Below are 23,893 nucleotides of genomic sequence, written 5' to 3'. Positions count from 1 at the left end.
TAACCAGAAGGCAATAACATCATCCATCCATCCATCCATTCGCTACCGCTTATCCTTTTCAGGGTCGCGGGGGGTGCTGGTGCCAATCCCAGCTGTCATAGGGCGAGAGGCCTAAAAGATGAATACAAATGAGGAATGGTGGGAAAGGTGGGAGTACTGTAATTACCTAACGTTACATTATTATTTTCCATAACAATTTAGCCCCCTCCACAATATTAACTGACGTTAAAACAGTTAACTAGCTATTTATTGATTAGCAATTAGCGAATCATGTAACATTAGCTTAATGCTAAAAATTTAGGTTACTATCACATTCAGACAAATAATTTCATGTAGGCTAACGTTACCTACCTCTGTCTTTTTCTCGTTTCTCCTCCTCTTCTTTTCTCTTTTTTCTTCCCTGGGCACCTGACAGTTTTGGCCGTTTTGACATCTTGTGTTGATTTTTTGATGTGGTGACGTCCAAAAGGAACCATGATACGGGAAGGGAGGGGGCGCACCGTGCGGGGGGGGGGCGTAATGTTGTAACAAATAATATTTCTATTAAATAAGCTTTACTTTGCATTTTAATTAACGTGGGATTATTTTTTGTATTTAGAAATAATAGTACCAACTTTTTTTTTTTTCAACATTTGTGGCACTGGCGTGGCGCCCCCTGATGGACGGCGCCCTTAGCATTTGCCTATACGGCCTATGCCACGGGCCGGCCCTGCCAGTGATTGATGCCCTCGGGCATCGGTGCGTTGGTTCAGAGGCCGGGCCTGGAAGTCCCAAAGTCAATATGGAGACACCGCCAAGGGTGGTTGAGAATGACCGGACTAAGATCCTGTGGGACTTCCAGATACAGACGGACAAACTGGTGATAGCAAACCATCAGACATACTAGTGATGGACAAGCCACTATACCGAGTAATAGCAGCATCAGGAATAACGAATACCAGAAGCTGGAAAAACAACAAGGGCTGAGAGAGGAGGTTAAGAAGATGTGAATGGTGAAGGCAACAGTGGTCCATGTAGTAATCAGAGCACTCGGGGCAGTGACCCCTAAACTGGGCAGGTGGCTCCAGAAGATCCCAGGAATGACATCTGAGATCTGTGTCCAGAAGAGTGCAGCTCTACGAAGAGCAAAGATACTTTACAGGATCCTGGTAAACATTTGTAATAACGGATGTGTGTGACTCTGAGTGAGGCACAGGATTGCTAGATCAAGGCTAGCGACCTTAAAATGGAGATTCCAGAAACTTTCTTTACCGCGATGATCAAGCATCAACACTTAAAAAGCATCATCAGTGTATGAGAGTATTACAGATTATGCTTTAAAGTTCAGGAACTTAGCTTTAATTGTCGATATAAATCATAGATTGATAGTGTATTGTGTTTAATTCTTCAAGACTCCATATTAGTTACCTGTGCCATATTACACATGCAACAGACCCGATTCTGTCTTTTAAATCATATCTGACAGCCGTAGTTGAACACAACACATTTTGTCTTTTAAAATATATCAGGAACTTAAGGCCTTTTTTGATTATATCAACGTAACATCAGTTCAAAGTACAGTCATGGGTGTGGAAACTTTTCTCAGAAGACCAGTGGAAGGTTTCCAAAGCCTTATCAATTCTCCTACTCACCTTTGACCTCAAAAGTCAAGGAAAAGAGGTTTGGAAAATGAGACTGGAAGCACATTTGGAATGCAACCTGGGTTAAGAGGGAAGAGGAAACAGGTGGAAGCACAGAAAAAAAATCATAAACACGACGAGGCAGGGGAAGTACACACATCAGAAACAGAAAACAACATTTACTGCAAAAACACAGGAAGACACAACTGAACACAGAACAAGAGTTAACTAAGCATTGTAGAGAAGACAAGGACTAAACACGGGAACATCACCAATGGAGACTTGATGCAAGATGATGATACACTGAGGGTAAGATAATAGTCAAAGCTAAGGAAAAAGAGCAGGTCTGATAATGGTAAGGGGAAAAAGTATACAAAACAATGTAAATCCTAAGAAAACCAGGAATTGTGTCCAAAAAGCTCAAAACCACTGTGTAAAAAGACCCAAGACCACAACAGAACCAGAATTAAAGGCAAACTACAGGAGAGAGTTTAACCTCTGAAGCACCAACACCCCCAGATACGGGGGCAAAAGGGAGGAGATCGCATTTAGGGTTAGGCGTGCATGCTTGAGGGGTTAATAATTACTTCTAATGCACTAGTGGTTTATAAAACAGAGTGAAAAGGAAACACTGTGTCCCTGTGGTTCATGTTTTGATTTAGTGTTCAAGGTTCAAGGTTCAAGGTTCTTTATTTGTCACATGCATAGTTATACAAGTATAACACACAGTGAAATGTAGCCTGACACGCTCCTCGACATGTGCAAAAATTGGGGGGGGGGGAGGGGGTAGAGGAAGAACATTATATATATATATATAGTACATATACATTGGGTGAATGTGCAGTAGTAGAGCAAGCAGGTGAATTCTGTACATTAATATGAATAGACATCTGACTATTTTACAGGATAGACAATATAAACATATTTATATGTTTGCATTGTGACATACTGAACGTAAATACATGAGGTTTACAGTTCATCACGCTGTACCTTGTGTGTCCTGATGAACCGATTCATATAGTAACTTTCTTTTACACTGTAAAATGTTCTTAGTTTCAAGTTCAAAATGGTCATTATGCACAAAAGGTTGTCTTCGATTAATGCTTTTTCAAATGAGACACTTGTCTTTCAAGTAACGGACGGACCACCACAGCCATTGACCCTTTTTAGTTCATATACACAGTGGAATTTGAACCAGTGCAGTAACGTACATAGTCTGAATTACCCGCCTATGTGCTGTCTATGAGCAGGTGAAATTACGGCATTAAAGGGGTTTATAATTATAACATAATGTTTACCAATACGATCTAGTACAGTGTCCCATAGCAGCTTTTTCTGATGGACATACCTACAACAAAGCTGCCCAGACTCGGTTTCACACATGCTGTATTTTGAACTGATGTAACACTGATTTCATCAAAAAAGCCAGAACTTCCTGATATCTTTCAAAAGACAATCTGTGTTTTGTGCAGGATTTCCAACAGGTAAGCTGAGCAATAGTGAGCAACTGAGTGTAAAATCTTTACTTTCTTGAAAATCGTTTTTTGCAGTGTATGTAACTGAACTGATTTCTTTTAACACACATCTTTTTACTGACAGTCTGTCACCTAACCAGCCTCCTGCTGCTCAAGTCAGCTTCAGTCTGAAACTGCTTTTCATTCATCATATTTTTTAAGGTCTTGTTTCCCTCTGACAGCTTTGAATCAGCAGATGAGCAGGAGAGTGAGGGACAGCAGGAGGAGACCGTGAAGCTCAGCGAGGACAGAGTCTGGCTCAATGTTTGCACTTTTCAGGACAAGGTACAGCGTGTGACTGTAACCTCTGTATTTACATTCAGTATGTCACATGCAAACAGTAAATCAAAACATGAACCACAGGGACACAGTGTTTCCTTTTCACTCTGTTTTATAAACCACTAGTGCATTAGAAGTAATTATTAACCCCTCAAGCATGCACGCCTAACCCTAAATGCGATCTCCTCCCTTTGCCCCCGTATCTGGGGGTGTTGGTGCTTCAGAGGTTAAACTCTCTCCTGTAGTTTGCCTTTAATTCTGGTTCTGTTGTGGTCTTGGGTCTTTTTACACAGTGGTTTTGAGCTTTTTGGACACAATTCCTGGTTTTCTTAGGATTTACATTGTTTTGTATACTTTTTCCCCTTACCATTATCAGACCTGCTCTTTTTCCTTAGCTTTGACTATTATCTTACCCTCAGTGTATCATCATCTTGCATCAAGTCTCCATTGGTGATGTTCCCGTGTTTAGTCCTTGTCTTCTCTACAATGCTTAGTTAACTCTTGTTCTGTGTTCAGTTGTGTCTTCCTGTGTTTTTGCAGTAAATGTTGTTTTCTGTTTCTGATGTGTGTACTTCCCCTGCCTCGTCGTGTTTATAGATTTTTGTTTGCCTACTGGTGGTGGTCAGAGGGCCCGGTGGCGCCTGTGTCCGGCAGCCTCGCCTCTGTCAGTGCGCCCCAGGGCAGCTGTGGCTACAATGTAGCTTGCCATCACCAATGGGTGAATGACTGAATGTAGTGTAAAGCGCTTTGGGGTCCTTAAGGACTAGAAAAGCGCTATACAAATGCAGGCCATTTACCATTATGTATTGTAGATAATGAGACGTTAAAAGTTTAGGGTGAGAAACATTGAAATCCCCTCTACTTTCATTAAACTGTGTCTGTAAGATGGATGTTGTTTCCCTGGTCCCAACCTGTTTTAGATGAGCTAAAAGTTTAATGGAAAAAAAAATGTCTCCCTTCAAACATTTGGTATGTTTGCCATATTCTACTGGGATTAAAATATGGGTTTATGAAATCTGCAAATCAATTAATATTGTTTTTAATTTTTATTGTACACACACTAGCACACTAACATTTATGTGACTGGGTTTATAATGTATACTGTATAATTATATAAGTGTTTTAAAGAAAGTGCTGGTGTGCGTGCAGATATACAGTACAAAGAGACACACGCATACCCAGCAACTCAAACAGTACAAGAATGAGTTTGTGTGGGAAACACTTGGAAAACAGTCCAATTATTTGAAAAGATTATCCACTGGTTTGAGTTCACACGTTTTTGTGTTTGTGGCACTCTTACGATATTCTGAAATCCTATAGCTGCCAATGCCAGCAACCCCAACTCTTAAAAAGCAGTGATTTTTAGTTTTTGAGCTTGTTTCCTTTTTATTGTTCTTCTGCGTATCCTGATGCTTTATTAGTATGGTATAGCTGAGACATACCGACAAGAATGTCAAATGGAAATTCATGCACTTAGGCCTCATTATACACACTGGTTTCCTTTGGCTTTCAGCTGCTATAGCAGTGAAACCAGGTATTAAATTGCACCCAGGGACTAAAGTAAGAACTTTACTTCAGTAATTCAGGGATAGTTTCCTCACTTTGCTCCCTCTTCCTGTTCATCCAATCAATAGGACAGCTGACCATACACCTTGTGAAAATAGCTTTTGAGTTAGAAAGGTGTCTCCCCTCGAGGATGTGTATTGAAAGAAAAACATTGTAGGTGATTTGTGATTATTAAACATCAGAGTGGCAGCAGATGAGGGAGAGATGGGCAGACAGAATGACACACTTTCATTCACTCACACCCGTTATTAGCTGCTCTGCACGCATCAAGAGACAGACAAATGAGAGAGGGAGAGGGAAAACATTGACACTTGAGTGCGCTTGGGTTTTCCCACATGCCTGCTTTGCTTAAGATAAATTATTTATTAAAGAGATAATGTTTGGTGTGTGTTCAGGTGTGTATTTTTGCCCCCTGTCTGTACTGTACCAGCCACCACCTCACCTGCTCCACTACCTTGTCAGTCTCATGCACACACGCTCAGTTTTCCTTACAGAGGTACACCAACCACCTGGAGATGGGAGAAATGCCTGGGTGGCATTTTGACATGCTGTTTGCAGCTGACAGCTTCAGGATAATCACTTCAAGACTCCCGTGAAATTTCCTAATAAGCCTTTCATTGATTGTCAGTCCGGCTTTACCTGGGTGAGGTACGACTCCCCACCCCCACCCTCCTCTTCTCATACCGTCTTCTTTTTCCCTGCTCATTTCGCTTGCTGATTTGACAGCTGTTGTTCTTAATTTTCTCCCCGGCTATTTCCAGAGGATCCATCTGGTGCTGTTGAGAGTGAGGGGCTGATGGGAGCAGTGCTCACACAGACATCAAATATTCAAAAACAAAAAAACACACCTGGGCAAGAGTGGTTTTGTTTTCCTGTCGGTGCTTGGGGAGGCTTACATATACTGTCCACGTGGATACATTGTGTGTGTAGAAGCAGAAAAAGGAAGTATTAATAACAATGATAAGCAGCTGAACAATAACCAGCATGTAAACTACAATTGCGTCAGTTTGCAAGTGGGGAACAAATAGAGCTTTTTGCAGTGTGCTCTCTCCTCTGTGATTTACCTGAAAGCTGCAGGTTTAATAAGACCTCACCCTTCATGGATGCAATGGGCTGAAAGCAGCTGAAAGTGGATTTGATAGTAGGTGCACCGAAAGTAGCCAATTATCATTGAAAGACAGGGCTCTCTGCAAATATTGAGGCCTGTTTCTCCTTGTCTCTAGATGTGGAAAGGGGAGAAAGGTGGTGCAGTTATTGTCAGTGATTTTCCTATTTGGAAAAAAAACTTCCTCCTCCATCATGTTTTTTCTTAATGTTGTTCAATTGGCGGCTTTTTTCCTGCTTCCAAGTAGAGATTACTGCTGCTCAGAATAACTGGGGTTTTTTTTATTGTTTTGTGTGTGTCTTTGTGTCTTGTTTTTTTTTTCTTCACATGGGAGCTGAGACAGCCATAATCCTGTTGATCTTGGATCCTTCCTAATCCTGTAACAGCAAAGTTGGGCATTGTGGTGTTTAACGCCGTATGATACGATTGGTAGCATTATGTATTTCCAAGCTAACGCCACGAGTCTGCTGTCATTGTTCTCAACACTGCTTCAGATTCAGAAAATACCTTTACTATAAAGAGGTAGTTCTTTATGAATCTGTTGTATTTGTTAAGGCCTTTTTCAATGTGGTGTTATTAGGACTTGGTAGACAGAGAACAGAAGGCAAAAGAGCATTTTCAAATGAACCGTGGGGAATGAGTCAGCCCAACTTCACTCGCTTGTCTTTATTCTGCTTCCCACTCTGCCTCTCACTTTCTCACTTCGTGTTGTGCGTTCTTACTCGCTGTCTCTCATGAGTTTTACTCATGCTCTTATACAACCTTTCAAATCTATGCTCGTCTCTCTGTCCTTCCTTTTTTTTTTGTCATACTGTCTCTTCCCTTTCCGTTTCTTATGCTTTTCTTTGTCTCCCTCCTACCTGCCGTCTTTCCTTTGAGCCCTGCACCAGTTGCAGCTGTGTGATGGCAAAAGCATGTGACAGTACCCTGCCACGACCAACACTCATCTGTGCCAGTTAATGACACTTACAGGCATCCCACGATGCACATCACCATGGTTGCCAGGCTGAGCGCCGGCTGAATCAGCGGTAAAAAGTCGCACTTTGGCAGCGCTCCCGGTGCAGTGTACAGTAGAGGTGACATCAGCGACTCAGGATGACACTGCTCTGGCAGACTCTGCCACCTACGCTCTGTCACTATCATCGATTTTCACAGTGGCTTTTGTGAGAGGAAGAGGGAGGGAAGCAGAGGAATGGGAAACGTGGAAGATAAACTGGTTATATTTGGGAGTCAAAGTTTTCTTGAAAGAAGGGGATGGGTGTTTGAGAAGAAACACTGTTTTATTGTCTCGCTCCATAAGAGAGGATCCCATATCCCTTTTCCCTTTTTCCTCTTGCTTTTTCACTCACAGCCCAAAATATTTATCTGTACTCATTTTTCAGGTTTTAAGGCAGCAATTTGTGTAGAAGGCGTATAAAAAGATCCAAGCACAAACAGCATTAAGTTATAAAATCTGCCCTTATTGGAGCCAGTAGCCTCACACTGAAGGACAGAACAAGTGTGAAATGATGATGCCCTCAGACAAAAACAATGTATTTAAGCCATCTTCAGTGATTTATTATCTATATTATTATCTCTTGTAATGCTAAGTAAACTCATGTAAAACTGTCCACTGAGGTGCTTGATTACTATAACCACATCACTTCTGACATGACTACAGTGGCTGAACCTTGTTTTCCATCATCTGTACATTTAATCAGCGCGCTTCGGTCATTTCTTTTACTATTGCCGCAGACAAAGTGCCTTCTCAGGTATCAGTGTGATTTCTAGCAAGTGTTCGTTCAGTTTCTTTGAGCAAATTACTACTACTTAAGCCAAGGCGATATACAGGCTTCTCCTCAGTGTATTACAACCACACTAATGCCACAGCATTTAAAGCAGACTCTCATTTATTGTCAGGTCAAAGCTTGAGCTATCGCGAGTGTGGGGAAAAGCAATTTAGGCTCGCCTGAGTATGTTAGTTGCTCACAATTTTAGTTTTTACACTCATTTGAAGCCATTGATTCCTCTGAACTCGTAATGGCTTTGCAGCAAGACAAGTGGTAACTTTGGAGTACGAGTGAATAAATCCTTTTCATGTGGAGTGTAAAGTGCAAACTGTTCTCACCGCTCAGAGGGTTCCTAAGGCAACCACTGGTTGGCTCCTTTTGTTTGGTAAGGTGTGAGTCATGGTCAGCCGCCTGTTTCAGCATTGCTTACAAATTACATTCAGGATTAAATTACCATTTTGTAACTGTCAGATTTTAGAAAAGATTTTCTATTTATTAACAAATAGGAGACCTGTGAAATCATGATGCTTGTGCTATGGGAATTCAATAATATCTCTGCATCTTCACATTAAGTGCAAATGACTGTGGAAAACCAGACATACATTTATCAGGCGTTTGGTTTAGGGGTATAGCATCTCAGTTTTCTGGAACATGGATTTCAAAAGTTTATATTGAGGTGTCATATGAGCGATTTCAGACAAGTGATAATATAATATCAATTCTTAAATCTTTCTTCATGACTGCCATGATCCCTCATAGCAGGATGGTCACTCTGGAATTTTCCACATAGTTTTTGTTGGTAACTTCGCATCAAATAATTATGAAATAGATGTTATGTTGTGTTATTTTATGTTATGTTATTTTGTTTCTGAAGACATTTCAGCTCAATTTCTTGTCATGCTACCAAAAATCCTAAACATGGATTACCCATTAAAAATAGTTATCATAATTATCATCCATATGTCAGAGTAGTATATGGATGATGTAATAAATTTGTTAAGCACTGTAAACACACAGACCAAACTCAGACAAAAAAAATGAACAAAAGGATGACAAAACTCCCGAAATAAAACACTACACACCAAAATCTCATTCCTTCTATGAAACATGGTGGCGGGAGCATCATGGTGTGGGGCTGCTTTGAAACCTCAAGGTCTTGATGGCTTGCAGGCCGATATAGTTTATGCAATTGGATGTCATCTAAAATGAAAAAGCCCTTCTCGTCCTGAATGTATCTGCACTTCTCTGACAGTAACGGTAAGGTATACACCATAACATCTGGCTCTGTACCTGTAAATATTTGGAATGTTAGAATTTCAAGTCATTTGGTGGCGTCTGCCAAAACACGCAGAGCTCTTACTATACCAAATGTGTGATTGCGTCTCTCTTAATAAACTTTAGTTATATCCTTTCTCTAATGTTAGTGTTAAGTCCAGGCTGTTAGTCATTACATCAAATGATTACTTTGGCAATCTGTGTCACTGTGCCAGATAAGACATTTAAACAGCATTTATCCATCCATCCATTCGCTTATCCTTTTTCAGGGTCGCAAGAGCCTATCCCAGCTGTCATAGGGCGAGAGGCGGGGTACACCCTGGACAGGTCGCCAGTCTGTCGCAGGGCCAACACACAGGGACAGACAACCATTCGCACTCACTTTCATTCGCACATTTACACCTAGTGACAATTTGGGTTATCCAGTTAACCTATCCCCACTAAGTGCATGTCTTTGGACGGTGGGAGGAAGCCGGAGTACCCGGAGGGAACCCACGCAAACACGGGGAGAACATGCAAACTCCACACAGAAAGACCCCGGCCTGATGTTGGAATTGAACTCAGGACCTTCTTGCTGTGCGGCAACAGTGCTAACCACCGTGCCACCGTGCTGCCTAAACAGCATTTATGTAATTATATAATCACTTTGGACTGTTTGTTACACAAATTGTTGATGGATGGGAGCAGGTGAAAAGATTGTTTGTTCTCTCTTTTAAACTTTTGCAAACCTGGTTTGATACAAGAATTATTGGCTTTTTACCTGCAAATGATTTGATTGCGATTACAGTACAGCTGGGTTCAGTGTTTCAGTTACAGGGCTGTATGTATGGTACACAGAGTGCAGAGGCGACTGTACCTCCACGGTAGCAGCAGTTTCTTCACTGTTGTGTTATCGAAGCTGTGTTTTAGATTACATTTTGTTTGCACACCTGCCCTTTAATGAATTTCACAGTCTGCATTCTTCTATTTTTAGTGAGTGCAAGTGAAACACTTGGGCTGTGAAGCTCTGCACCACCATGTCACCTTTGCTTTTTCTATTATTAGCCTCATGTGTGCTTTAGTGTGAAAATACTAACTTTAAGATAAAAGATACTTGTTAGTGAAGGTTCCATTTAGATATGAACCCAAAACTGTGATTACTGGAACTTGCCTAACATTTCTTTGTCTTGGCTCGAGGTCATCATGCCATCAGGCAGGTGAAAATGTGGGACTAGAGGCAACAAACCAAAAGAGTCTATCCAGAACCTTTACTGTTTTTCTGGGGATTGTTAACAGAAAGAGATGTCCTGATCATCTTTTGATCTTATGCAGGCCTTCTTGTACATACTGAACCTTCCGTTTGCCTTTGAAACTGCAAATTGTGGAGGCCTAACAAAGCGTTGAGCGTCCTTCTTGGAATTAGTCGTTTCTTCATTTGTGTCGTTTCTTATCGTGCCAATTGCTCTGGCACTGAGCAACATCTCATTTAGAACTCTTTGTCCTTGTAAAGCATTAACCTCCACCAGTTTGCCCTGCAGCTACGAGGGATCCAATCAACTTGCATGCTTTGTCAACTCCCAATGTCTCCTTCATCTGAGACTGTGACACAAAGAAATTAACACGCTGCATATTCATCCCCATTACTTGCGAGGAGACTATGAATTTAATTGAATATATAATAGCACAAGGGAGTGAAGCAGGCCTCGCCTCATTGCTTTGTTAAAGCATGGCCCAGTCAATGGATCTCTTCATGGGAAGATAACAAATGCTGGGCTGCAGAGATGTCACATGCAAATTCCTCAACGGAAGCTCTGAGTCCAGCCATTCTTCTGAAGTGAAATTCTGCTTCGAGATCTGCGGAGCGATGATAAACAAAGAACTTGGAGGACGTAGTGTAAATAACAAGATTAAATCATGGGCCAAGCTGTGATTGAAACACTGCCCTCTGGCCCTGACCGTTTTAATAAATAAACAGAAAATGATAGTGCCTTTACAGAGCTGGATGTTTAATACAGCAGGATCACTGTTCTTCACACTTAGATACTACACTGCTGGTGCTTCAGTAGAGTGATTGCAACAGCTAACTGTTAGCAGTGAGGAATGAGCCCTTAATGCCAGCTAAAAGCTGCACTGACTGAAAGAAAAAGCCCACTACGATTAACTGCAGGGCTGAGTGGAGGGAGGTGGTGGCTGCTTGGCTGAGAAAAGACTTTGGTCCTTCTTGGACTCGAGCCCTTCGTGAAGCATTGGAGCGTGAGGATAAAAGAGGCCAGAGACTGGCTGGATAAGACAGCAGAGTGCGGACCAAGGCTTCAGAACTCTGACAGCTCACCAGCAGAAAGGAGGAGGAGGGTGATTGGAGAATGAAAGGAGGAGGAGCAGAGGTGCGTCAGAGAGATCAAAGGTGCGCTCATCAAGGGGTTGTCTCTTCTTTACTTTGACAGGGGCAAAGAGGTGTGAAGGGGGGAGTGGGGGGCCGAGACGCCATAGAGCTGTAATAAACCCGGAGAGCACCAAGTACTCCCATTTGTGGCTCAGTCTCTCTATACTTCTGTCAGCATAATATTATATAATTTACATTCTATACACCCTTCCTGAAGGCTATATATATTTATATTTATGCATGTGCAGTTCAATAAAGCCTAGGCTGAAAACCTATGGATTATGTTCTATAGAATAGTTTGATAATAGAACGCAGTCAGCTTTTTACAGTTATATCAGTTAGTGTGTCAAACTTGAGTTATGTAGCAGAATTCTACATGTCTGTGCAATTCAAAGTGTCTTACAGCTGAGTGACCACCAGGTAATGAGTTTTAATTTTTATATAAATATCCACAAATCTAGATTGAAAAGACGAACAGATAAAATAGCAGTCTAAACAAAGGTAGCTTTGAAGTTTGCATTTGAAGGAGATGTTTTATGGCTTTCCTTTTGTCACATATACACTCTTAAATTGTGGACATTCACATTAAATGTGGTTAAGGTTTCAGGTCAGTGTATCTGCAAGTAATCCCTCTGAGCCCTTTTTCTTTTTCTTCTCTGTTGTTGGTTCTGAAAAAGAGGGCATATCCCTGACATGGTCATCCCAGATACAGAATATTGGCTGTAAGCACAAAAGCCCAATCCACCTGCTGTCCTGGTAAACCTTCTGACTGGCTGCCCCTCATCAACCTTGTGTTTGTAAAGCAGCCAGTCAGAAGATATTTGGCTTTAAGGGAGAGGCAATGGAGCTAATATGGCTCATTTCAAGGTGAACTAGAAGGCTGTAGTAGAGTTCAAGAATAAAAATGAATCTGGGATTAAGCATGATATGTCCCCATTACTGACAGCAATACTTGCAGCTGCTGCTGAGTGTACGTGTGTACAGCAATTAATCTGAATTGAAGGTGTGCCATCTCTTTACTTTTCCTTTCACTAGTTTGTGTAATTTATTTATTAATTGATTTTTAGGGGTTTGCTGAAACTTGAGGGAGCAGCTAATTGCACAATACTAGAATTATTATAATTTATACTGATTAGTTTGATGTGGGATTCATACTTTGTCTGCACAGTCATGTGTCAGGTGCAGTGTGCTCCACTAATGGTGTTTAGATAAAACTTGTGCATCTCGCAGCAGTACCCAGGCTTCAAACTGACAGGCTGGCCCCTCAATAAAACCAGAAGAACACTCAACCCATTGCACAGTGGGATTGGGGTAACTTGCTAACTTGTGGTTCCTGCTGAAAGGCAACTAATGTAGCGTTGTAACAGGGAAGCTGGCATACTTCCATTTTCCATGTTCAAGAATGCCTTGGAGAGTGCCTCACTCATTAAACATGGTCATTATGAACTGAGAGGTTACAAAGGCGATCTGGGGCAAAATGACCCATTTCTGTCTCCCAAGTGCAGCTTGTCTGCACTGCAACACTGAAGGCAGAGGGAGGAGGAGGAGGAATAGAGTCAGGCTGACAAATGTGAAATTGTCTTGATTTCCTATGCATCAACAGTTTTGAAAAATAGGCAGACTAAAGAGGGCCATCTCTAACATCCACTGGTAAAACCATCTATAAGATGTGAGCACAAAGTGTTTTATGAATACTGTAGATGGATGTTGAGCATGTCTTCATCTGTGTTCTCTGTTGTGTAACTCTGTTCCATAACTTCACATTTTTCATTTATTTTGCTCGGACCGTTTCTCAAACTTTGTTTTGAAAGTTTGCTTTTGACTGTCATTAGCTGACATTTGATGGCTGCTGAGGGTTTCTAGAGAGACCTAAATCTTTGTGTTCAAGGACTTAATTGACGGGATCTCAGATTCTAATGGGACTCTTAATTACAGCTTTGATAATTCCATGAGCTTTAAAAAGGTCAACCAATTAAGCATATAGTTATATTAAAAATACTGGGATTAAAACAAGTATACTATGTGTTGTCTGCTCCAAGAGCATAATTAGAGTAATTAAGATCTAGGCCATTTCCAATTAGATCCATGTCATTTCCATTAAAACTGAAAGTCACAAGCATTTCTAATCATTCATCGTATGAAGCTCTTAAAGTAACAGCCACAGTCATAATGAAGGTGGATTCTAACAGACACTTGTTATCAAATTCATCAGGAACTCTGTCGCCAGTTTGATTGCCTGAATGAACTTGTCATGTCCTGCGTCTGCGACCTAGTGTGTTGTGTTTTTGGTTTAAGTTTTTTTCTGTGAGTTGTGGTTTTCTGTTTGTGTTATATTTATAGTTCCTGGGTTTGGGGTTCCTGTTCTGTTTCTGTGCCTCCTCTGTGTTCTTGGGAAAAGTCATTGTGTTTAGCTTATGTGTCTTGAGTTCAGCCTGAGTGTTTCCTGTTTTATTTTGATAGTCTTGGTCCTTTGTCAGTATAATCTGCTTTACTTCCTGTGTCTCGTTATGTCAGAGTTTTCCCAGACTTGTCTCCCTCCTGTTGAGCGTTTCCCCCTCATTACCTGCTATGTATTTATTAGGGGTGCAACGATACACAAAATTCATGGTTCGGTTCGGTTTGATACTTTGGTGTCACGGTTCGATATTTTTTTGATACAAAAAAATAAAAGCTATACTACACGCTTCTTCTGGGGTATACTCTCAGCAGCATATTAAACATATTAGGTCCCCATAAGGAGAATCATGTGCTAACAGCTGTCTAAATGACTCGGGTAAAGTTTGTAGCATGCATGCTTGTTGTTTTTGTCTGCTTCCACTTGTCTTTGCACTAGGATGATGTCGGCGTAAATGTGCAGTCATATTCATTGTGTTCCCACTAGTGCTGTCAGCGTTAATCTGAAATGACGTTAACGCCACAACACGGCAAATCTCCGTTAACGAGCTTCCGCGGAACGCCCAATGCGTGTGGGGCTGGACGGCGTCAACACGTTAACGAGCAAACTGTGCTAACGCAGTAGTTCCCACCATGTAATTGAGCATTGCGTAGCACATCCGACATACTGTTTTACTTTTGTCCATGATGCGCTTACCTTCAGGGTCATACTTCACATGAAGACCAAAATAGTTCCAAAGGTCAGATCTGAATGAGGGTGGGGGAGGTTCAATTTGCCATGTTGCAACGAGCTTAGCTTCTGTCTTGCTAGCTTGCCCTGCGCTCAGTGGATCTGCACTCGACAGTGCAGCCTAGGCGGAGTAGTCGAACGCAGATCCACTGAGCTCTCAACACAGACAGCATCATCAGACGAAAAGTTGATAAAATAAATAGCGCTTTTCTACTCTTCTGAGCACTCAAAGCGCTTTACACAACTTGTGCATTCACCCATGCACATTGTTCTAAGCGCTTTCTAAGTGCATTCACACACACATACTCCGATGGATGCATCAGAGAGCAATTTGGGGTTAATATCTTGCCCAAGGATATTTGGCATGCAGACTAGGGGAAGCCAGGAATCGAACCACCAACCTTCCAATCAGGAGATGACCTGCTCTACCGCCTGAGCTACAGCCACCCCAATATTGATACAAGTATCGTTGCACCCCTAGTATTTATAGTGCGTGTTGTCCCTTACTCTTCGTCAGTCTGCCTACTTGTCTAGTTTCTAGTTTTAGGTCCGTGCTATTTCATGCTTAGTTTTTCCCAGTATAGGTTTTGGTTAGTTTTCCCTGTTCTGCCTGTTTGTAGTTGTGTACCAGCCAAAATAAAGGCTCGCCTTCTGTTATTATCCATTCTGGTCTCCGTTTGCCTGCATTTGGGTCCACTCCTCACTCACTCCACACGATTTGCCTTTGCGAAACCCGACAGAACTCTTATCAGGTCCAGTCACAACTGTGTCCTGATGTGTGGTATTTATCTGAGAGATATTTCAATTTTTCAGTATTCACTGTGGCAAAGGTTTTGATTAAGTGTTGAAGCATAACTGCAGAAACAACATTACAGTAATCATTGATCTGTTGTGTAATACATCATAAACTATTTTTAAATATAATACTCAAACATTAAAGAGCTGTGAATAGGTTAAATAATCTTTTAAGATTGTGTATTAATTTTGTAGTCTTGTGGTGTCATATACTCCGATGCGTTCATCGGAGTGTGAATGCGTGTGAATGCGGCATGTTGTATAGAGCGCTTTGAGTACTCCGGGAAAATAGAAAAGCACTATATAAGAATCAGTCCATTTACCATTTACCATATGACATTTACCGTGTGACGCAGCGGGAATGAGGATCAGCACCTCCAAATCTGAGGCCATGGTTCTCAGCCGGAAAAGGGTGGAGTGCCCAGTCCGGGTCGGGGATGAGTTCCTGCCCCAAGTGGAGGAGTTCAAGTATCTCGGGGTCTTGTTCGCGAGTGATGGGAGAAGGGAGCCGGAGATCGACAGACGGATTGGGGCTGCAGCTGCAGTAATGCGGACGCTGCACCGGTCCGTCGTGGTGAAGAGGGAGCTGAGTGTAAAAGCGAAGCTCTCAATTTACCGGTCGATCTACGTCCCTACCCTCACCTATGGCCACGAGCTGTGGGTAGTGACCGAAAGAACGAGATCGCGGATACAAGCGGCAGAAATGAGCTTCCTCCGAAGGGTGGCTGGCCTCTCCCTTAGAGATAGGGTGAGAAGTTCGGCCATCCGGGAGGGGCTCAGAGTAGAGCAGCTGCTGCTCCACATCGAAAGGAGCCAGCTGAGGTGGTTCGGGCATCTGACAAGGATGCCCCCTGGGCGCCTCCTGGGTGAGGTGTTCCAGGCATGTCCCACCGGGAGGAGGCCCCGGGGCAGACCCAGGACACGCTGGAGAGATTATATCTCTCGGCTGGCCTGGGAACGCCTTGGTATTCCCCCGGACAAGCTGGAGGAGGTGGCTGGGGAGAGGGAGGTCTGGGCCTCTTTGCTTAGGCTGCTGCCCCCGCGACCCGGCCTCGGATAAAGCGGATGAAGATGGATGGCATATGACACTACAAGACTACAAAATGAATACATATATATATATATAATTATTATTAATAACAAAATGCGCGTGCCTTTCTTTATTGGGTTTTGTCTCTTTGTCAAATTACTTAAACTACAAATGCAAGTGCGTGGAATCTGTAACCATCTAACCATGAAATTATACACAGCAAACAGTTGCATAATTATGGATGTTAATACCTTAATGACACTGTTGTATGGTGGCCTTGAGGGGTAAAATGAGTGCAACTTAAGTAAATACCAGAAATTAGAAAAACCCTGCAAAAGCAAAAGCTGAATAACACAAAGGAAGCAGAAAAAATGCTGCGAAAGCTAAAAATGAATCACAAAAGAGAGACAGTTACCTAACGGAACAGCTGTTGAAGTGATAAGCACACATCTAACTTTGTACCTATTTCTCTCTCACAACACTGACGAACCCTCTTCTTTTACTGTAAGCTTGTTGCCGTGGAATCCTTCTGCAGCTGGTCCGTCATATTAATGTGTCCCCAGAAACACCTTTGTTATCTTCTGTGAGATTTTAGTTTTTCTACTTCTCTTGTGTTTTGTTTATTTTTTTTCTTTTGTGTGCGGACCTGTCTGGTTGTCATGACACCTATTTTAAAGTCTTTTACGCCTGTAGTTTCGGTTGTTTGGCCGGGACTAAGAATACTTGCAGCGATTCAGTCCACATGCCGTCTAGTCACTCTCAGAAGTCTGATATGATCATAGGTAAGAAAGGAGACATTTATGTAAAGCTGACAGTAGGGCTGGGCAATATCATACCGTTCACGTGTAATTTTGGGCCACGATAGGAAAATGAAATATCGCAATAGAATATAGTTAAAATGCGCATGTGCAGTGCCGACGCCATGTGTGGATGAACCAGAATTGGTTTGTAAAAATGCTGCAACTTCAGTGGTGTGGAACTGATTTAGCTTTCGTCTGTCAGATACACAACAAAGCACTATTTTTGGTAGAGCATGCTAGCGGGCCGTCGTTATTACCGTGTTGTTTGGAAAATACGGCACACTTAAAATCAATCCTTTGATTTTTCTGAAAATCGACAGTGCCCCTTATAGTCCCGTGTGCCTTATGTATGAATTCTGGTTGTGTTTACTGACCTCGAAACGATTTTCTGTGGTACACGGCGCTCGAAAATCTGTCAAATGTTTTAGTACGACTTTGCTAAGCTACGAACCCGCACCGCTTGATGGATTGTTGGAGCATTACGGCTATCGTAGGCAGGAGCCTCGCGGAGTGATACGTACTGTGCTTCAACATAATATTACCGTATTGTGTGTGTATAAGCTCTTTTTAAGTTTTGTGGATATTATACATGGTTATGCTGAGGATATGTCGGCCAATTTCCACTGGAAATGCCTTTTGGTTAAACTGTCAGCAAGGAATTTGCACTTTTACATTTTTATATAACTTTAATGCACATAAAAAACAGCTGCTTGTTTAAGTGAAAATACACAGCAAATCCAGCATGTCCAAATTAACACTGTCAGATTTGATTTCAACACTATTAAAGTGTCTATATGGGTCCACACCAGAGAGTGTTAATTTAACTCTTTTTGGAGAGTTGGTACGTTAACTCTGATTTAGTGTTAAACACCAAATCTGTCTGGAGTTGATAATTTAACACTTGGTGTTAAGAGTTTATATATTAACTCTCAAAGAGTATTTTAGTTTAACTACGTAAGAGTTATCTTCTAATTCATTCTAAAAAGCGGGAATTTTACTGTTCTGAACTTCTAGAAATTTCTTTTGGAAATAAACATTTACTAAAAAGATGCAATGGTTTTTGAAAAACATTTATTCTGAACTGTGCACCACAATTTCAAAACATTTTCTGAAAGATGTAACAGTATACATGTTCTCACTTTCATTAGAATTTTGTTTATCAAAAGGTCTGACATGGTAAATGCAAATAACAGCATTCTCATCACTTATTTCTTCAATACAATATGCATGTCCTTCATTCATCCCTTTGTGGAACTTCAACGCACTTCTGCTCTCCCCCATATTCCATCTTCACAAGCATATCCTGTGCGGAGATTGAATAAAAATTAGTTGACACTAATTAATGGCACAAATAATCCAGTAAACAATTGCAGCACAGTAAAAAAAAAAGGAATCCTCTTTGAGCCATTACTTGTGTAAAGTATTTTCCCAAAAGACAAGGACACAGGCAACAGGTAATACTGAACTAAATGTAAAACCTCAACCTTTTTCATTTTTACCTAAACCGTGTGCACAAAACTCTGGAGGGATCTATGCTAACGTAGAACCCAGTCAGGACGTCTGCTACTGCTGTTTGCTCGTTTTTTTATGGGCGATCGTTTTCAGGCTTCAAGTAGCACCATTATACCAACATTTCACATTCTAGACATTGTTTTAGGTGTATTTGACCAAACGTTTGACTGAAAATTCACATGCAAGCTTTTTTTCAAGGCTGTGGTATTTGCCCGCAAACAACACATTTCAGCTAGCTAAAACAGAATATTATGCTATCAGCGAGCAACATGGCTAATGCCTTTCACACAGCTTTGTCTCAACTCCAAAGAGCCACAGAAGTAAAAGCTAATAATAATAATTGAAACAATCTTTGAAAAAATGACTTACCAAGCATGGCAAACAACTCAAATATGTAGAGCAAAATGTTCTGAAACGGCTTCACTTCAGCTTCGATTGGAGCCTATGTGCTGGGGGCGGAGTCTGTGAATTTACTCTATTGGTGTCATAGCCCCTGTAGGAGTTCAGAGTTAAGAGGTCAAGAGTTAATGTTTCCATTGTAACACCTCCAGATTTGACAGAGAAACACTCATTTTTAACACTCGATTTTAACTACTATCATTTTACACCTCAGAGTTACATTAAAAGAATGTGACTCTGCTTAGAGTAAAATTAACTCTACTTTTGCAAGGAGACTATTAACACCAAAAAATTTTGATGGGGTTTTTTGCACTAATAAAGTTGTGGAATTGTAAAGCATTTTGTCTAGTGTCAATTATATCGTCAATTATATCGTTATCGCAAATTTTCAAATGTATATCGTGGTAAATATTTTTGGTCATATCGCCCTGCTCGAGCTGACAGGTGCTTATGTGAAGGATAGAGCTTTAGTTTGACACAAAACTATATATGATCTGGATATGTGTCAGACTTTCAATTTCAGAATGAATTCATTGAGCAGAGGACTAAAGTGTACCTTGAATTTCCTGTCTCTTGGCACAGGTAACAGTAGTAAGCAGTAAGGGTTGAGCAGAACCTCTGTGACAAAAAATATCAAATATAAGTCCTTCCATTAAAGTCCATTTGTGCTTGAACAATTGTGTTTTTATAGATTTAACTAAGAAATGGCGCCAAATAATGCTGCTAGTAACAACGTGCATGAAGATACAATTTCAAGTTGGTTCTTTGCTAAGTTGTCTCTTATGTGTAGACATGATATTGGTTCATCCCTTGAGTTCAGGGGTTTTTTCATGATAACTGACCAGATTGTGATGTCTTTCAGTGGACCGTTTGCATAATTTTACTCTCTGTGTTTTTTTAGGATCTTAATGCTTTCAACTTGTCAGACCATACACAGGCACTCTGTATTATAAGCACCTGTTTCATGGCTAGCAGCACCAATTATTAATTAGGATTGTCAATAGGATGAGATGACAAATGATAGTGATTACAGATGTGTCTACTGGCCATTAGATCATTAGCAGAGAGAAACTGATTCCCTAATGAAAACGTTACTCTGTTTTTCTGTATTTTGTGGGAATCATCTCACTGAAGCCATTTCACTCTTTTTGTTACTTAATTTCCTTTTGAAGGGCAGCAGTTTATAGCTGTGAATCATGTCTGTTGTAATCACCATGTCTCCATTAAGACAAACTGAAATTTGATTGGCAGTTCATTCTGAAAGGTCAGAGAAACCGTGAAGTACTGGCGGATTTGTGGATTCAGCTAAAGCTTTTATCTCAAGAAAAGTCAACCATAATGAGTTTGACTTTGGCAACCTCAACTTATGATATCCAGATATAATTTATGTTTAAAATATATATTACATGTCTTCCAGAGCGGGGATGAGAGATGGAAAGACCAATTGAAACACCCTTACAGGAATAATCTGAGCTTAGATCATTGGAAAACAATCAAAAGCAGTGACCCAGGGCTTATTAAAGCTAACAGGAATTGTGGTGCTGAATACAGCAGGTTTTACTTGGCATTAATTCCTCTGTTGTTTCTTTCTTCCTTAGTTTTTAAACAGTTGGGCATTCAACAGTGCTAGGCTCTGCTTTTCATATATGTCCTTGTCACTTTTGAGGCTAATTACTGTTGACTTCACCATAGTGCATATTTTCACATGCATATTTGCTTGACATATTTTACCCTAAAAATGTGCAAAGAGCTAATTCTAAATGACAGAGAAAGTTAAAGAATACATGAATTGTAGCACAAGTGGAAACAGTCTAGTAGTCTGGCATGATCAGTATAGTACTTTACTTAGAAACCACAGCCTATGAAAAAGAGATATAGTCACTATTTTGACCACAGCCATTTCTTTTTTTATTAATTGATTTACGAGTTAGAAGTGACTACATTTGGATAACAGTTTTAGTGAATGACAGCAGGCATGGTTGTCAAGCTGCACAATCCCGTGAATAGGGAACATAACACACTTTTTAATGCTATTTGGCTGGGCATTTAGCTGACTTTGATGCCCTTTCATGGGTTTTGGAGCCAGCCTGAAGTTAGGTTTTAGTTAGTGTAACTTTGTCTTCCCATTGTCTTCATTTTTCAGCCCAAGTTGCAACTTGGTTAAAACTTAAATATTGGTGCTATGTTAGTGAATGTTTCTCTTAAATCTCTTAAAAGACCCTTGAGTATCATCTATCCCAATAGCTAACTTTTGGTTCCTAGAATTTCTAAAAGTAGAATGGGAGGTCATGTTTGGAGACAGACACTGATACTCCACTTTTAAGATTAGGATTGAAGTTTTCCTTTTTGACAAAGGTTGTAGTTAGAGGTGAATTGGGTGACCCAGAACTATTTCTTATGCCTGAAGTATGCTTCAGTGGGATATTTTTTTGACGTCACCAGAAAACTCCTTTTAACCCATCCATGTAACATGACCTGCACCACTGGAGGGGTCTCTGCTTATGTCGTAGGTTACAACATAGATTTTCAACACAAGTATAAATCAAACTTTCGTTTTCCTGCTATAGGCTAAGGCTCCCCATGATGCACTGCATATTTTTTCTTCGCTCTCCTTATACATTTATTTAACACTACTGCCTCAGACAACAGTCGGCTTGGAACTACGTAAACATATATTTCATCTTTCTTACTGCAATACACCAAAGCTTTTTTCCTTTAAATACAACTGTTGCTTGTAGACATTTCAACTCATCCTACCTCTATCCTTGGAAGTAAGTGAAGTTATGCCAGGAACCCTCAACTAGACTGTCACTGACTCCAGCTGGTGGTGTTTGTTCTGCTTTGCAGTCTCTGTTAACTTAGCATAGCAACAGTTCTAGTTAGAGTAGCTCTTAACTTACAGCAGCTCTTCAGAGCTGAACAAGCACTATGGCCAGCTGTATTCCACGATGATGAAGTAAAGTCCACAGTGGACTCTACAGAGTGGAGAAAAGGGTATGATTGGTCATCTGGTTAATAGGGAAGCAGAAGATGGTGTTTTATTGGCCACAGAAACAATCATGATTACACAACAAAAAATCTAACACGAAAATCCTATTTCAGAGGACATTTTCATTGGGCCCTTATTCTGACAATTTCTTTGCTCAACACAAACAACACGCATAGTATATTCAGGTAGGGTCGGGGCATTCTCATCAGTCACATGACCTTAGAAATGATTCCTACAACAGAAAACCACAGCTGAGTTGTTCTCCCAAAGGGGGAGAGAGATACAAACTGAAATGGTTGTTGGCAGCACAAACTAAAGGTGCATTTGCTTTCCCTTTATTATTCCTCGTTGTTGAATAATTAAGACCCACTGTTATTTCTCAGCCACCCACTGTAATGATAGCAATAATTCATATTATGCTGATTAGCACAGTGACGGGGGGTGGTAATGCATTGCAAATGGCCCGTTTTTTTTTTCTTCCCAGGCATCAGAAAAATTATGTTAATGGAAAGCAGAAGAATGATTTCACAATGAGGCAAATGTATTAGAAAGAAGTGTGAAATAGCTTCCATAGTAAGGCACAGCTCCACCAGTAGAGCATATATAAAAGGCGATAATAAGTGCATTATTATTATTGAAAGGTACAAGGTGACTGCTAATCAGCTGACCCACTGGAACTACTGCAAGCATGTTACGTGCGTGTTTGTTCACACTGTGAGAGATGGTTTTTGGTGCATAAGTGGCTTGCTAATGGAGGTATGTGATTACTTCAGAGCTGAACTGACAGCTCGGTGTATCTAAGCTCCTATCGGGTGACTGACTCAACACGACAGCTGAGACAACCCACTCAGGTTTGAGGGCAGGAAGTTCTTCCCAATTACTTCTACTGCTTCCTGCCTGTTAGCAGTGGTAGTGACAGGCCTCCATCCTGACTTTGACGTGGCGCTTCCTCTCTCCTATAACCTTGACAGCAGTGTGACAGTAACTCCGTCGTGCTCTCTAGTGCAGGGGTCGGCAACCCTGGGCACCCCAGGGTTAACTGAAGGGTTAACTGATGGTGATTTTTTGTTTTTATGGGCCGATGTTTTTTTGTTGTTTGTTTGGTTTCTTTTGTAACGGTGTAAACAATGAAAGGTGGTGGATTGGCCAGATAACTCAGTTGTTTGGTGGTGGCTATGCCGGAGCTTCCACAGAGGCCAGCAGGTGGATGAGGGAAAAGGGAGGCAGGAGAAGGAGAGATCCGAGGCGGCCGCTTGTCAGGTGACCTGAACTTCAGGTAAGAAGTTATGACCTGCAGTCTATCTGGGTCAGATATAAACCAAGTTTAGGTGGAGTTTATTTTCGTTGTGCTGACTTTTTACAGTCAGTTACAATAACTCGTACTGCGTACTAGCTAGCATGACAGAGTTTCTATACAGCTGGGTGGGTGCTATGATGTTACTGATAGTGAACTTTATTCATAAGGTTAGTTAGTAGAGTTGCCAACCGTCCCGTAGAAAGCCTAATCGTCCCGTATTCAGAGAAAATATTACGCGTTTTGAGCCGAAAAGGAGCACAGTTTATCCCGGACTTCAGCTAGAATGGAAAAAGATACAAAGCTGGATTTATTCTGTCTTCACGCTGTCAGCTGCCTCTTCTTCTCTCATTCTCTTCCTTTCCTGTTGCTACTTCAGTCGTGAAACTGATCAATGATCGGCTGATCGGCTTTTGTCTCGTTTGTTTATCGCCCATTTTGCACCAGAAAGAGGAAACCAG

At 41.2% G+C, this 23,893-nt stretch overlaps 1 protein-coding gene across 7 annotated transcripts in view; it reads left to right on the top strand.

Moving 5' to 3' along the window:
- LOC102314128 (beta-1,3-galactosyltransferase 1) overlaps positions 1 to 23,893 on the top strand; it is a 215,748-nt gene that overhangs the window by 67,865 nt on the left and 123,990 nt on the right. The window lies entirely within an intron of this gene.

This window comes from Haplochromis burtoni, unplaced genomic scaffold, assembly GCF_018398535.1.
Source record: "Haplochromis burtoni strain Fernald_Lab_line unplaced genomic scaffold, NCSU_Asbu1 Contig_420, whole genome shotgun sequence".
Taxonomy (NCBI): Eukaryota; Metazoa; Chordata; class Actinopteri; order Cichliformes; family Cichlidae; genus Haplochromis; species Haplochromis burtoni.
Note: the sequence above shows the minus strand (reverse complement) of the source record. Positions and strands in the feature narration are given on the sequence as shown.